This window comes from Pan troglodytes, chromosome 11 (genome assembly GCF_028858775.2).
Source record: "Pan troglodytes isolate AG18354 chromosome 11, NHGRI_mPanTro3-v2.0_pri, whole genome shotgun sequence".
In the NCBI taxonomy this organism is placed as follows: Eukaryota; Metazoa; Chordata; class Mammalia; order Primates; family Hominidae; genus Pan; species Pan troglodytes.
The window spans coordinates 30,170,720-30,184,122 of NC_072409.2; the positions used below are offsets into that span (position 1 = coordinate 30,170,720).

General features: G+C 42.0%; 1 long non-coding RNA gene across 1 annotated transcript; it reads left to right on the forward strand.

Moving 5' to 3' along the window:
- The first annotated feature begins 9,427 nt into the window (after positions 1 to 9,427).
- LOC134807637 (uncharacterized) lies at positions 9,428 to 12,860 on the forward strand. The gene is made up of 2 exons (XR_010148595.1): positions 9,428 to 9,864; positions 10,775 to 12,860. It is a non-coding gene; the product is annotated as an uncharacterized LOC134807637 (long non-coding RNA).
- Positions 12,861 to 13,403: the final 543 nt, after the last annotated feature.

The window sequence follows — 13,403 nt, forward strand, 5'->3', positions numbered from 1 at the left end:
TGGGGTTTCTGTGGGGAATCCCCTGTTGACTCACACCTACAGTGACGGGTGGGACTGTCTCATTCATGAAACCTTGTTTACTGTGGTCCCCCTGTCAGGAGAGAACCAACCATTTTGCTGGTGTAACTCCACTGAAGAAAACCTATTGGGACATTTTCAGGAGAACAATTTTCTCTCTCTGTGTGGACACTGGTTCTGAAGTAGCTGTTCTCTTCATTGTTGTACAAGTCTTCACCATTTCTTTAGCAAGTTTCATTCCCCCTTCATAAGCCGATGCTCAGAAAACTTGCCCTTCCTTCTTGGGTGTATTAGCTGTTGACAAGATATGTCAGCATATTCCAGGTCTGCTTTTGCAAAAACTTGACCAATTCAGTTCCTGATAGGCCGTGTCCTTTCTACCTGAAGCCACCAGGGAAGTTTTTATTTGTCATTGTTGTTTGCTAGTTTTGGAACAGGTATGACTTTTGACTGGACCCTTGGAAATGGTACCGGTGATTGAAAAATAAAAAGCCACATTAGTCATTCATTTAACTACTCTGATTCAAACTAGCACTTATATGCTAGGCATATTCCTAATTCTCACCACCATCCTGTAAGATAGTGTCTTATTTTAAATTGAGGAAATTGAGCCTCAGATAGATGGGACAACATGTCTAGGTACTAAGAGGCAGAACTGGGCTAAAGACCATAGATCTACATGAATCAAAACACAGGATTTTCTTTATTTTTAAGATGGTTAATGAGTAATGAGAGTCAATTGAAAAATTTTCATCCAGCCATGATCATTTAAAAATAAAAATCACAAGCCTGTGAGTTTTCCTCAATGACGAGGGATAAGTCTTATTCATCTCTCTCTTCCCACTGCTGACCACTGCTCCTGTCATAACATAGGTGACTGATTAATGTTTGTTGAATAAAAAAATGATTGACCAAATGAATCATCGATACAAGATATATTTGTCTCCACACAGCATTTTTCTAATGCATATTTATATTTTATTTGACAGTGTTTGCAAATTGCATAATATTCCCCTTCAGCACAACTTGTAGAGTGGAAATGCTTCCATATGCTAGATGTTTCCCTCCATTTGACTGAAGGGGAAACAAAGACTAAGAAAAACATCACATAGTGGCTAAGTACCCATATAAACACAAGTTATAGCATGTACTGTTCACAGATGGTATATTTTGAAAGGGAGATTTTGCAGAAGTTATTAAAGTAGACATTAAATTTGGATTAATATGGGTTGGAAAATGTTCTTTCTCAGCTAAATATAGTTTTATATGAATACACTATGTTGTAGGAGGTAGAACAGTGAGGAAGAAGAGCATGGGCTCTGGAGCAGCTTCCTATATTCACATCTAGGCACTTTTACTTCCTAGCTATGTGACTTGGGTGACTTACTCAATCCTATCCAGATATTAGTTTAACTCCTACATAAAATGGAGCTAAGAACACTATTTCCTGCATGAGATGGTTGAGAGAACTAAATAAGTTAACACAGGTATAATAATTAAAATAGTGCCTGGTAAATGGCAAAGCTCAATAAATAGTATCCATAAGCCCAATAGAGTCTAGTTCAGAAAAGCCAGATCTGTTCTATATTCTCCATCCCCATTAAACCTACCTTTTTTCAGGAGCTCATCAAGTCTTGCTTGACTTATTTTACCCTCCAGCTCACCCTTCATATGGTTACTGGAGTGAATTCTTGAAGACTCAACATTAAACTAGACCCTCTGTTTTCTTGAAACTCTGCTATTGTTCTCTGTCAGCTTGATGAATAAGTACAATCCTCATAGCATGATGTTCAAGGTCCTTTATGAACGCATTCCCCATCCCTCCTGTGGTCTTATCTCTCATCATGTCCACATACATGCTATACTACAAGTACCAAGAGATGCCCAAAATAGAAAAGTCATATGGGCTTGTTGAATAAGAAATACTTGAATGACAGGAGTGAGTAGCTAATTTTGCTGTTGAGCTCATGAAGGCTACAGAGAAGAAGGAATATTTAAGTGGTGCCTTAAACAATGAGTTGATATTTGTGAAGCAAGGTCAAGTAGAAGGTGACCAAGTGTATCACCTGTATTGAGGGAAAGATTTATACCCTGACACAGAAAACAAGGTGTACTCATGGAATGAGAACCTGTGTAATGCTGACAGGGATGACCTAGAGGGAATGCTTAAATGCTGGAATGAGGAAGAGGCAATAGGATCTTTAAATCTAGCATGAATGTCTGGTTGGATAGTTTTGTTAATGGAGATTAAGGATATACAGGAGAAAGGATCGTGTGTGTTTGTGTGTTTGTGTGTGTTTGTGTGAAACAATCGGTGTCTGTTTTGTACACATGCATACAAAAACCACCTGGGAATATTTAGTACTAAGCTTCCAATCTTTTCCCCAATCCCACCCTCAGACCTGCTTCTGTCACACTTCCCCTTCTCAGCAAATGGTTTAAGTGTCCACCATGATTCCTCTCCCTTGCACCCCACATCTGATCCTTCAGAAAATTATGCTGCCATTTTCTTCAGAATAGATTCAGTATCTGATCATTTCTCACTGCTTGAATGGCTACCACACTCATCAGAGCCACCATCATCCTTTGCAGGATTATTGAAATAGCCCCCTAAGCTGCCCCTCTGGTTTCCACCTTGCCCTCCTTCAGCCTGTTCTTAACACAGTGGCCAGGATGGTCCTTTTAAAGAGTAGTCAGATCCTGACTCCTCTGTCCAAAGCCTTCCAAGGCCAGCCCATCTCACTCAGAGTAAAATCCCCAAATATTCACAGCGCTGGTCTGCATAACCCACCCCTCCCAACCCTGCAGCCTTGCCCCATTGCCTCTGGGGCTTCCTATTCTCCTGCTCCAGCCTTCTCTGAACCACTCTGCCATCTTGGATTCCTTAGCATTCCTCATGCTCTGCATAGGAGCCTTCCAGCAACTGTCCCCCAGCCTGGAATGGCTTTTCCTCAGGTGCCCACCTCAGCAGCTCCTTCTCCTCCTTCAGGTCTTCGCTGTGACATCACCTCCCCAGTGAGGTCTCCTATGGCCACCTTCCCTAAGAGGTAGGTTCCCTTCTCCCTCTGATCTCCCAATCCCTCCTTTCTGTTTTTTCCCCTTTAGTACATATCACCATCAATCATACTCTATATTTTACCTTTAAATTTTATCGACTGTTTGTATTTCTCCCACTGTCTTGCATCTATAATATATGTTCCACAAAGTCACTGATTTCTGCATTGTTTTCCACTGTAGTCCTTGTACCTAACAGTGCCTGACCACAAGTTATAATACTTAATAGATATTTGCTGAATGAAAGAATAAATCCAGGTGGGGGGTTACAGCAATGTGTTGCTACAAGAATCTGGTATTTGCAGGGAAGACCTGAGTTAAAGATAGATTTGGGATTCTTTAGTAATGAAATGACAGCTGCATGAGAGTGGCTGACATACCAAGAAAAGGATATTTTAGTGAAATTCAAAAAAAATAACCAACATAAAACCTGAAAAAAAAAAAAAAGACTGCAGATGAAGCAGCAGAGTTGAGAGCCACAGCCTCAGGGTTATTGACTTGTGTTAAAAATCTTTGCCTCCCCATTTACTAGCTGTATGACCCTGAGAAAGTGACTGGGTTATTCTTGGCTTCCCTGTTCTTAAGGGTAATTAGAAAATAAGATTTCTACTTCACAGGGCTGTTAAGAGGATTAACCAATAAACTGCATATAAACCAGTTAGCAGATGGTAAGAAAGAACATACGTTCCTGTTGTTGATACTAATACCATCACATTCTCAAAATCCAGGAAAGAATCCTGAAAAAAAAAAAAATGTAATGGAAGCTGAATGAGGAGAGGCTTTCAAGAGAGAGAGGCAGTAAACGGTGGCTGTTGGTCTGTGGCCGAGGCACAGTATGCTAGGAGATTCATAAGGCCCCAGGATAGAGCTATTTGTGAGAACAGTTTCACTTGAACCGTAAAAGTCATAAACCCCATATTTTAAAATAAGCTAATGTTTTGTGGAAAATAACAGTAATTGTCCTAGAAAAAAAATCAAATGGAAACAAAACAAAACAAAACAACACTAGGCCCTCAACTGTGTCCAGCTGACACAATGTAGGAACATGGTGACCCAAAAACTTGCTTCTCTCTGGTGTTTAGGAGATTTACTTGCTCACTAGTCAGAACTAGTTTGCTAGTTTATGAGGTTAAGCTATTGTGCAATATTGTTCAGCTGGCTCTGTGGGTGTTTATTTACAGATGGCTGCCATCTTGATTTATTGTCTGTCAAATTATAATTATTAAGGATGGAGTTAATTGTCATTTCAACCACCTGGTAATTACCCACTGTGCTTTCATGTGGTGACAAATCTGTCCTTTAGATCAAAACTGGAAGGTTCATAAGATATTTCACTTCCATGTTCATCTCCATTCATGTCCTGCTCAAAATAAAAGATTAGTAGACATTATTGAAACTTTTAAGTGTAATTTGTGAGCCTTTAGGTAGAAGAATTGCTGATTGTTGTAAATACTTTTTAGTAGTAGGACTGGTATAACAAGAATCCAGTGACGTGAGTTACAGTAATTGAAATTAAAATTACGAGTCATGTTCTTTCAAAGAGTGGTCTAATAAAAAATTTAACAATGCCCCTAGTATATTCCATCATGCATCACATAGAATGATGGTTTATTAGCCTCATTATTTGTTTGCACTATTGTTTACCAAAGCCAATTTGTCCTTATGCCCTCTGAACTTTTAGGACAGAATTCAGCAGAGACAGTACTGTTACCCTAGTCTTATACGGCGTTCATCACTTCCACCTAAGGCTATGAATGGGATTCTCTGCTTGCTTAATTAGGGAGAATCTGATAGTACCAATGGGAATAAAGAGAGGGAGAAGTTTACGTGCCATAGAAGCTGCCTTTCTCCTCCCATTTTTGGTGTCTAGTCCCTTCTTCATGTACTTTTCCTTTTTCAGCTTTTCTGAATGTGTACATTTTCAGGAGGGGATACATAATTTGTTAAATTAGGCAGCAGAGGGTCAGGTGGTAGCTTCCCTACCAAAGCACTACCCTGGGATGCTCCCATCATCCGATCATCTTTTCTTGTCTCAGGAAACCCATCAAGCAAGCATCATGTGTCCAGGCTTATCTAGCTTTTAGAGGAGGGGCATAAAAGGAAAAAGCTCATGTCTCTGGCTTCTCAATATTTCCATGCAGAATCACCTTGTATTTGACAAGAGCCAAATCAGAGTCTTTGGTGGCCATGAAGTCTCACCTTGGCATCTGCTCTGCAGTGAGACAGCCTGTGCTGATTTCTGCTAACATCCCATCCCAGCCAAAGAGGCAACCATCCAACAGGCCTAGAGAAAATCTGGGAGCAATTTCTGCTTCCCTTCATTTAATGAGATTGTGAATCAGTTCATTGAGGAAGAAAAGCTCAGGGTTAGAAGTGGGTAGCTAGGACCCCTCCCTCCTCCCTCCCTCCCTCCCTTCCTTCCTTCCTTCCTTCTTTCCTTCCTGGCAATCTTAGGCAATAACAAAGGGCTGTTAGCTTCTATAAAGATAACGTGAAAAATCTGATGACATGTCAATAAAATTCTTCTAATGTCAGATTAGGCCATCTCATCATCAGTGCATCTCATCATCAATGCCAGATTATAACTGAGATAGATATTTCTGCAAAACTCTTCTCTTAATGCCAGTGTGAGGATTATTGTCTTCCTTGGCCCAACATGGAGACTAGGTCCATGAAGGGGAATTTTCTTTCTTGGTTGAAAGTGTACAAGAACTATACTTTATGAAATAAAGCTCTGTATGAAACTTTATTCTACTTCTAGCCTGTTCTATTCAGATATCATCAGGAACTTTTCAAGGCAAAGTTGATAGTTAAGTTCTAGAGTGGTTTGAAAATTGTACTCAGGGTGGGTGACTCTGCGAGGCCATTCCATTCTCTAGGAACCGTTAATTACTGTCATGATGATTTATATGAATGCATTCATTATCTTCATATCAGAAAAGTACTGCTCAGTATTTGCTTCAAAGTCTTGTGAGAGAAGTTGCTGTCTTTGTACCTCCTACAGAAAACAGTTGGAAGAGTTTAAATGACAGGTGTTGGGACAATGCTGTGCTGGTCATATTCAGATTCTCCCTTGGTCTTTTGATACTGTATCCTAAAGACGAGCACAAATCCTCTTCTTTATCCTGCTTCTTGTTATGTCAACATGGAAACTCAAAGGGGAAAGGAGTGAACAAAATAGCATATTTAAATTTATCGGTAGAAAATAAAGTATATCTATCACATTTCCTTTCCTTAAAATGATGGGTCCTAAAAGCTTGAGGAAGCAGCGTTACTAAGCCCGGTGGGAATATCCTAATTACCATCCTGGTCAAAGGGTGTTGGGAAGAATGATGACCTGACAGTCAGCGGACCTGGGGTCCAGTCTTTGTCTGGTATTGACTGGCCAGAGCACCTTGGACAACTCAATTCTTTTCTCTAGTCTCAATTTCCCCCCTTGATATGATGAGATTATCGATAGGATTTCTCACAAATCTGAATTCTCCCAGAAGCTGAATGCTGCTGGAGAATGGGTGAATCACTTGGCAAACCTCTAAGTCCCGACTGAGTGTCTGTCAAGAAGCTTCCTCTTATCACCACTATCAAAACTTATTCTTAGGGGGCCATACAATTGTTGGCACCCATCAAATTAGTAATTTCATTCCTGGGAGTTTACTGTAAAGAAATATACTCCTTGGGAAGGAGGAAAGAACTACATTTTTAAAAAGTTGCTCATTGTGTAATTCAAAATTTGATGTAAGCTCAATGGCCAACAGTTGGAGAATGGACCAGAACAGTTGATGGGCTGTTTCAGTCATGGGAACTACAAGGAGAAATGTTTTTGATAATACAAGAAAGCGGAAAGCATTTGCTCTGTGGATTGCAAATATGTATGAACAAGATAAATGTAAGAGGAGCAGACATCTTTGGTATACCTTCTATGGGTTGGGCACTGTGGTAGGCATTTGATGACATTAATAATCTCACTTACTTTTCAGAACAGCCATGCACATAGGTGCTATCATTACCAATTTACAGATTAGGAACCCATGGCTGAGTTAAAGTCACTTGCCAGATCACTACCACTGTTAATGGGCTAGTGCTCAACATTCACATGCATGTACAGTTGATCTTTGTTGTTCTAGTAGTTCTTTGTTGTTATAGTAGTTATGATCTATAAAGTCTCAGTCTCTTTGAACACTGAATTAGTAAATACTGAACAATTGCCCTTAGGGAAAATACAGGTTTGTGTTCCTGAAAGTCTCTCTTCACAACATTTTCATCAACCAGTCAGTATATTAATATAATCTTGTTTTCTGTGTGCTTCTGTTTAAGGACACCTTGTTTAGTGTATATTGTCGATTCATTAACGTTGAACCAATAGCATGGCCAATAGCACTATAAGCTCAAGCCTGAATGAAATTTATCTAACACAAGTATTTTCTCCGTAAGGCACATCACAACCTTCTTGCACTTAGGAACGCTAGATAGCACTTCAGTACTATGCTTGGCGGTCATTTTAAACAGTGACATCACCAACAAAAAATGGGAAAAGCATGGCACCAAACAGACTGTGAAGAGGACACATGTTTACATCATGAAAGCTGAAACCAGCAGACAGTCTCTTCTTATTCAACCTCAGCTGAGAACAGGTGTTTTGGGCAACTCAAATTTTTCACTGCTCTGCACATGTTTATGAATAACTTCGAAATTGCCATATTGATTTTAGGGTTACAAATAAATTCAGCAAGTAAACAAATTCACAAACGCAGAATCCAAGAATAATGAGAACCGACTGTATATTCAATCATTGGGCAAATATTAATTGTGTGCCTGTTATGTGCCGGACACTGTTCTAGTCACTGGGGATTCAGCAGTGAACAAAACAAAGCCTCTGTGCTCCTGGACCTAACATTCTGGGGAAAGGGTAAATGCAGGTAGTAAAGTACATCATGGTCAAGATGGTGATAATCTATGGAGACAGATCACACTGGGAGTGGAGTAGGGAGGGATTAGTGGAGTGTTCTGTGAACACTCAAAGAAATCAGTTCATATGGACATGTGTGGAAGGAGCAATTTGGGAAGTAGGGACACGCAGTGTAGATGCTGAGCAAGAAGCCAGGATGGCTGCAGTTGGGGGTGGCAGAGAGGAGATGAGATAAAGACTGGGTTGGCAAATGATGTAGGATTCTCTGACTTCGGAACCTGGGCTCTTGAAAGGAACATGGGATGAAGATGCAGTATGAGCACTGGGGTGCATTCTAAGTTGTCATAAGGTTGGCAAACGAAAAAGACTGTGAGCTTTTGCTCTTGAGAAAGGTTCCAGTAAGATCCAAAGAAAGAATCTTCGCAAAGGGGTGGAGGCTTCGCCAAGGCCCCCAGACCTCTACTTCATCTGAAGCTTCAGGGTGGGTCACCTGAGGGTGCCTCTTTTAGGGAAGTGACTTCAAATCAGCTTGGGATTGGAGGAGACTCTCTGAGAGATAATCTGGCCCAGAGCTGCAATACTGAGGACAATTTCATCAGCATTGACAGTGCATCTGAGGAGAGGCTGGTCACAACAAACAAACCATCACCCAGGACAACAGGAGTGAAGGCAGAGAGCAAGTCTGCACAGTAAGATTAGCTTGTACAAAAACACTGCTCAACCAACTCAGCTCTGCTCACTGCACTCATCAGAATATGAATGCCACAGCCCATGTTGGAGTCAGTTGCAAAACTCATCTGCAGTTAGACATCCTAAGACTCAACCCATACCACTGACTGATATGGAAACTGAGGCCCAGCAAGGGAAACTAATGAACATCCCATCAAACACCAAGGGAGGGGCTGAACCAGGATGGAAACTTAGCTCTGGCAAAACCATCATTCTAGACAGTTATTCCTAGAGTTAAAAAAAAGAAGAAATTTGACAGAATTCCCAAGTTTGCAGAAAAGCCACTGATTGAGCTGCTGTGTTTGTGTCCATGCAAGCAACTGCAGCCACCTCTACAATTCAGTTTAGTGACTTTATTTATTTATTTATTTAGGCAACCTGGCCATTCAACATCTGCCTCTTGGAGGGCCCTGTGGAAAACTGTGTGGCCATAATGTGAGCCACTCCCAAGAGAAAGGTTCTTAGTCAGCAAAGGTGGTCACACTAGTTGGAAGAGTCAAAAGGAATTAAACTCCTGTCCCATGATCTTTAGATCTAACGGAGGCACTGGCTCCTTCTTTCAAAGCTTTTTGTAGGAAGGCCTGTCATTTGTGAGGCTCTCTGGCTTCAGGCTTCTGCCTATCTTCTGCGAGGCACTGAATCCCAAAAGAAGTAGAAAGTGGTTGGTCAGGGACAGTGGTATGCTGGTAAACCCGCTCTCTGGGGGATGGTAAAGGAAAGCCTTGGTTTCCTGCATTTGCCCGATATCTGTGGTGTAAATACTTTCCCCATGGTGGCTTTCAAGCTACCAAGGATTCACAACCGGCTCACAGAATTCCTGAAAATTTAACAATCCACTCTCATGCGCCTGCTGCAGCCATTTCCAGCCCACCTCTGTAGCTCTCTAAAAAGCAGGGCCTCGTGGATGAGACTAGAGAGGGGAGATGTAGCTGGCTCTGTTTAATTCTGTGAGGTCAAACCACACCTGGGAGGGTGTGTCTGGTTTCAAAGCCTACATTGTAAGAGGAACATAGGCACACTGAAAATTGTTTGATTTGGGCAAGAAGCAATTTCGTCTGAAAAACCCACCGGGAGACCTATTGCTGGAATGAGAATCCAGGGGAAGAAAAACACAGGGTATCCTGGCCATTGTTTCCAAATCTCTGTGGGGCTGTAAGGTACTTTTCCTGAGGCGTGGAATCTGAACAAATGGGTTGGGGAGGCGTCTAGAACCGGGATGCTGATTTCAGCTCAACCTAGGACTTTTCCGATAAAGCCACCCAGAGAAAGGCAGAGCTGCCTGGCACCATGAGGGATGCCATCACTAAAAGAATAGCATAAAGAACATAGGGCACCCACTAGGTGGGGCTGTGACCGTGGGGACTCTAGGGGCCCCTTCTAGTTCCTGGGGTCTGATCCTGCAATGGACTCTTCTTCCTTTTCCTACGTAGCCAGTTTTATCTTCTCACTTTCCACTCCCCTTTTCTCTTTCTCCTCTCTCCTGGGCTCTTTTTCTTAGCTGCCTTTAGCCTCTTTACTGGGTTGACCTTCCTTCTGGGACATTGACCTCTACAGCTTTCTGCACAGAGCGGACTCAGCCCCTTCTCTTTCTCAGGACCCACTTTCACCCCCGGGGGAGAAAGCAGGGGCCCTCCTTGTCTTATTTTTCCTTGCTTTCTCTTCTCTCTTCCAACATTCTCAGCTCCACATTTGTGGTTGAAGAAGGGCAAATAAACAAATTGAAACTGAAACTGAGCATTGGCCATAAAGTGAGGACATCTGGGAGGCTTGTAAGGAAATTTACATGCTTGCCTGGTTTCAGGTTGCATATTTTGTGTTGCCTGGTAACAAGCCCAGCGTTCCCTTTCATGCTTTATTCTCCCCCTATCCCCTGTTTATAGTGTAATTACCACTGTGACATCATAATCCCTCATTGAACAGCTGTCAGGGGGGCCCAACTGCTGAGTAAACAGGGCTTTATAATCTCTCCTCCCATGGGCTGGTTTACTAAATAGATCAATATTTGGTTTGTAGGCACAGAGATTAGGAGGTGGAAATGTCTTTTGAAAAAGCCCAATCTCTTCCCAGGGCCCTGAGTGCACCTGAGAATGCTGAAAAGAAAAGCCAAGTTCACGGACAAAAAAAGAATCACCCAAGCTGCTTTCACCTGCCTGTGATTTCCCAAGAAGCCAGTTTGTCTTTAAGAAGTGAGACCCATTTGAGAATGAGTAATGTCTTAGGCTCTTTAGTCTAATGCTTAGAGAATTCCACTTTCTTCTTTCGCTCGGCCTCCCCCTGAGCTCCCCTTTCTCTGTCCCCAACTCCATTTTATTTAATCTTTCTAAATGGATATTGTAGCCTCAGGGACTAAAAGAATGACACATGGATAAACAGGAACTAAGCTCCTAAGCTTTTCACCTACCTGCCATCTTCCTCACCACGCATGGGGATTAGAAGCGTCACAAAGAAAGCAGTCTCGGAAGTTTGTCAAATAGAGATTTCTGGGTGATGGTTTGGGAAAGGATGATTTAGATCGTGCCTCTCCTGGGTGAGGAAAGTGACTGAAACTCATAACAGCAGAGAACTTGAAGTGCTGGTTTGAGCTTCAGGAGATGTGAGTTCTAGCCCCAGTGCTGCCTGTGATTTTCTCTGTGACCTGGGACAAGTCCCTTGTGGATACGACAGGATGTGCGGGCTACAAGGATCTCTGAGACTTCTCCCAGGTAGGCAAAGTGGAGTGTCAGACTAAGCTGGGCTCAAAAGTTTGTCCTGACACTAGTTAACAGCAAAGTCTTCAAATCACAGGCAACTCTTAAGAGTTGCACTTGCTTCGCTGTAAAAAACGGGAGAATTAATGAATCACTGTGAAGACTAAATGAGATAATGGATGGGGCACACCTCACTGGGTGTGTGATACTTGGTAGGTGTCTTTTTAAAGCATAATTCCTATAAAAACCAAAACTATGGTTTAAAAAAAGGCTCGGAGGTAAAAATTAGAAGGAAAGGAAAGTAAAAGAATATTAACAGTCAACACCAGTGTAAGCCATTCACAAGACACAAAGTCCCTTTCACATATATGATCTTAGGTAATCTGGGCAACAACCTTGAAGAAGAGAAAAGCACCACATGTATTGATCTCTTTGAGTGGGCCATTCACTGTCCTAGTTTTTCACAATCATCTTGGTGGGTTATTTTCCTATTTTGAAGGCCAGGGTCCAAGATTACCCAACTGGTGAGTGTTGGAGCCAGCTCGGGTGATTTTGGTTTGAAACCTCTAAATCCCATGACACAGAAGTGGCAGGATCAATGTGGAAAGCAAGGCAGCAAAATGATGAGGTGCTAAAAACTAATGACCTAGATGAAGGAAAGAAATATTTACACAACATCATATGCTTCTTTCACAGTTGTCATGCAACATCATAGTACTTTGCTGATTCAGTCATTTCACAGAGTAATTAGCGTCTGTCTCTGAAAAATAAAATACTGCAATTGGCTGCCGTCTCTAGGACTTTGTGACTTCCTTTGGACAGGTGGTTGCAAAAAGCCTACACCTTTAAAAGTGCCCCCTGAAAGTTAATGAATCACTGTGAAGACTAAATGAGATAATGGATGCGACACAACTCTCTGGGTACCCAGAATGGAGGAGATAGTAGGCCATGGCAGATGGTAGGGGAGAAGCTGGCTTCAGACAATCTACAGAAACCCAGTTTCCTGATTTTTCTGTGCAAGGAATAGCACAGGCATCTGATAATTCCACTATTCTCTCTGGCTGGTGGCCTTCTCTTTGAAAGACTGCATGGTTTCAGTTCAGTTTCATATAGATCTGTGTGTAGATCTGTACAGTGATAACATTCCTTTGTGCTAAGTCAGTCCAAGATAACTAACCTGTTTCCAAGATCTAATTTTGTATGTGGGAATCTTGCCTTGCCCTGATTTCCAGACCCATAGGCAGGCTTGCAGGCTGTAGCTGGGGAAGACCCCATGCTTATTCTGGTGCCCTGAGCAAGGCCTCCTGCTCTACTATTAGGCAGAAGCACCTGTTCTGCCACAGGAGGCGCTGTCTTTTGCTGGCAGAGCTCAGTTTCCCTTAAGGGGAAGTTCCTTAGGATTTAAGGCCTCATGACTATCTCAAAACCCATGTTTGTTTGCCAATAAAGAAAATAAATAAAGTGTACTAAGGGCTCCTTCCTATATCAGCCTCTGAATTATATGCTATTTTTCTTTAAAGCTACAGCCCTCTGGGGACTACCCATAAATTAGTAGTCTCAAACTGTAGTGTGCATCAGAACCACCTGGAGGGTGGTGTGTTAGAACACAGGTTTCTCTGCATCCTGAGAGTTTCCTAAGTTCCAGAACTTAGTAGTTCTGGAGTGGAGCCTGAGAATGTGCATTTCTGACCAGTTCTCAGGTAATGCTAATGTGGCTGATCAGGTGACCACACTTAGAGAAACACTTGCCTAAACCATCCACCACAACTTGAGTTTGCAGAGCTGCTGGTGGCTGATTTCTTTTGGAACTTTCCACATTTTTTTTGTATGTGGTTGGCCATTAGTTTGTTCCCTTTTTCCACCACAGAGTTTTAGGTTCTTTTTCACCACAGAGTTGCTTCTCCTCACAAGCAAGAATGCAAATGAAGTTGCTTTATCTGGTATTATTTTCCACACCCTCTTGTAGCCTATATAATTTCAGTTTGTAGTTTGGAAAAATCCCTAATCTG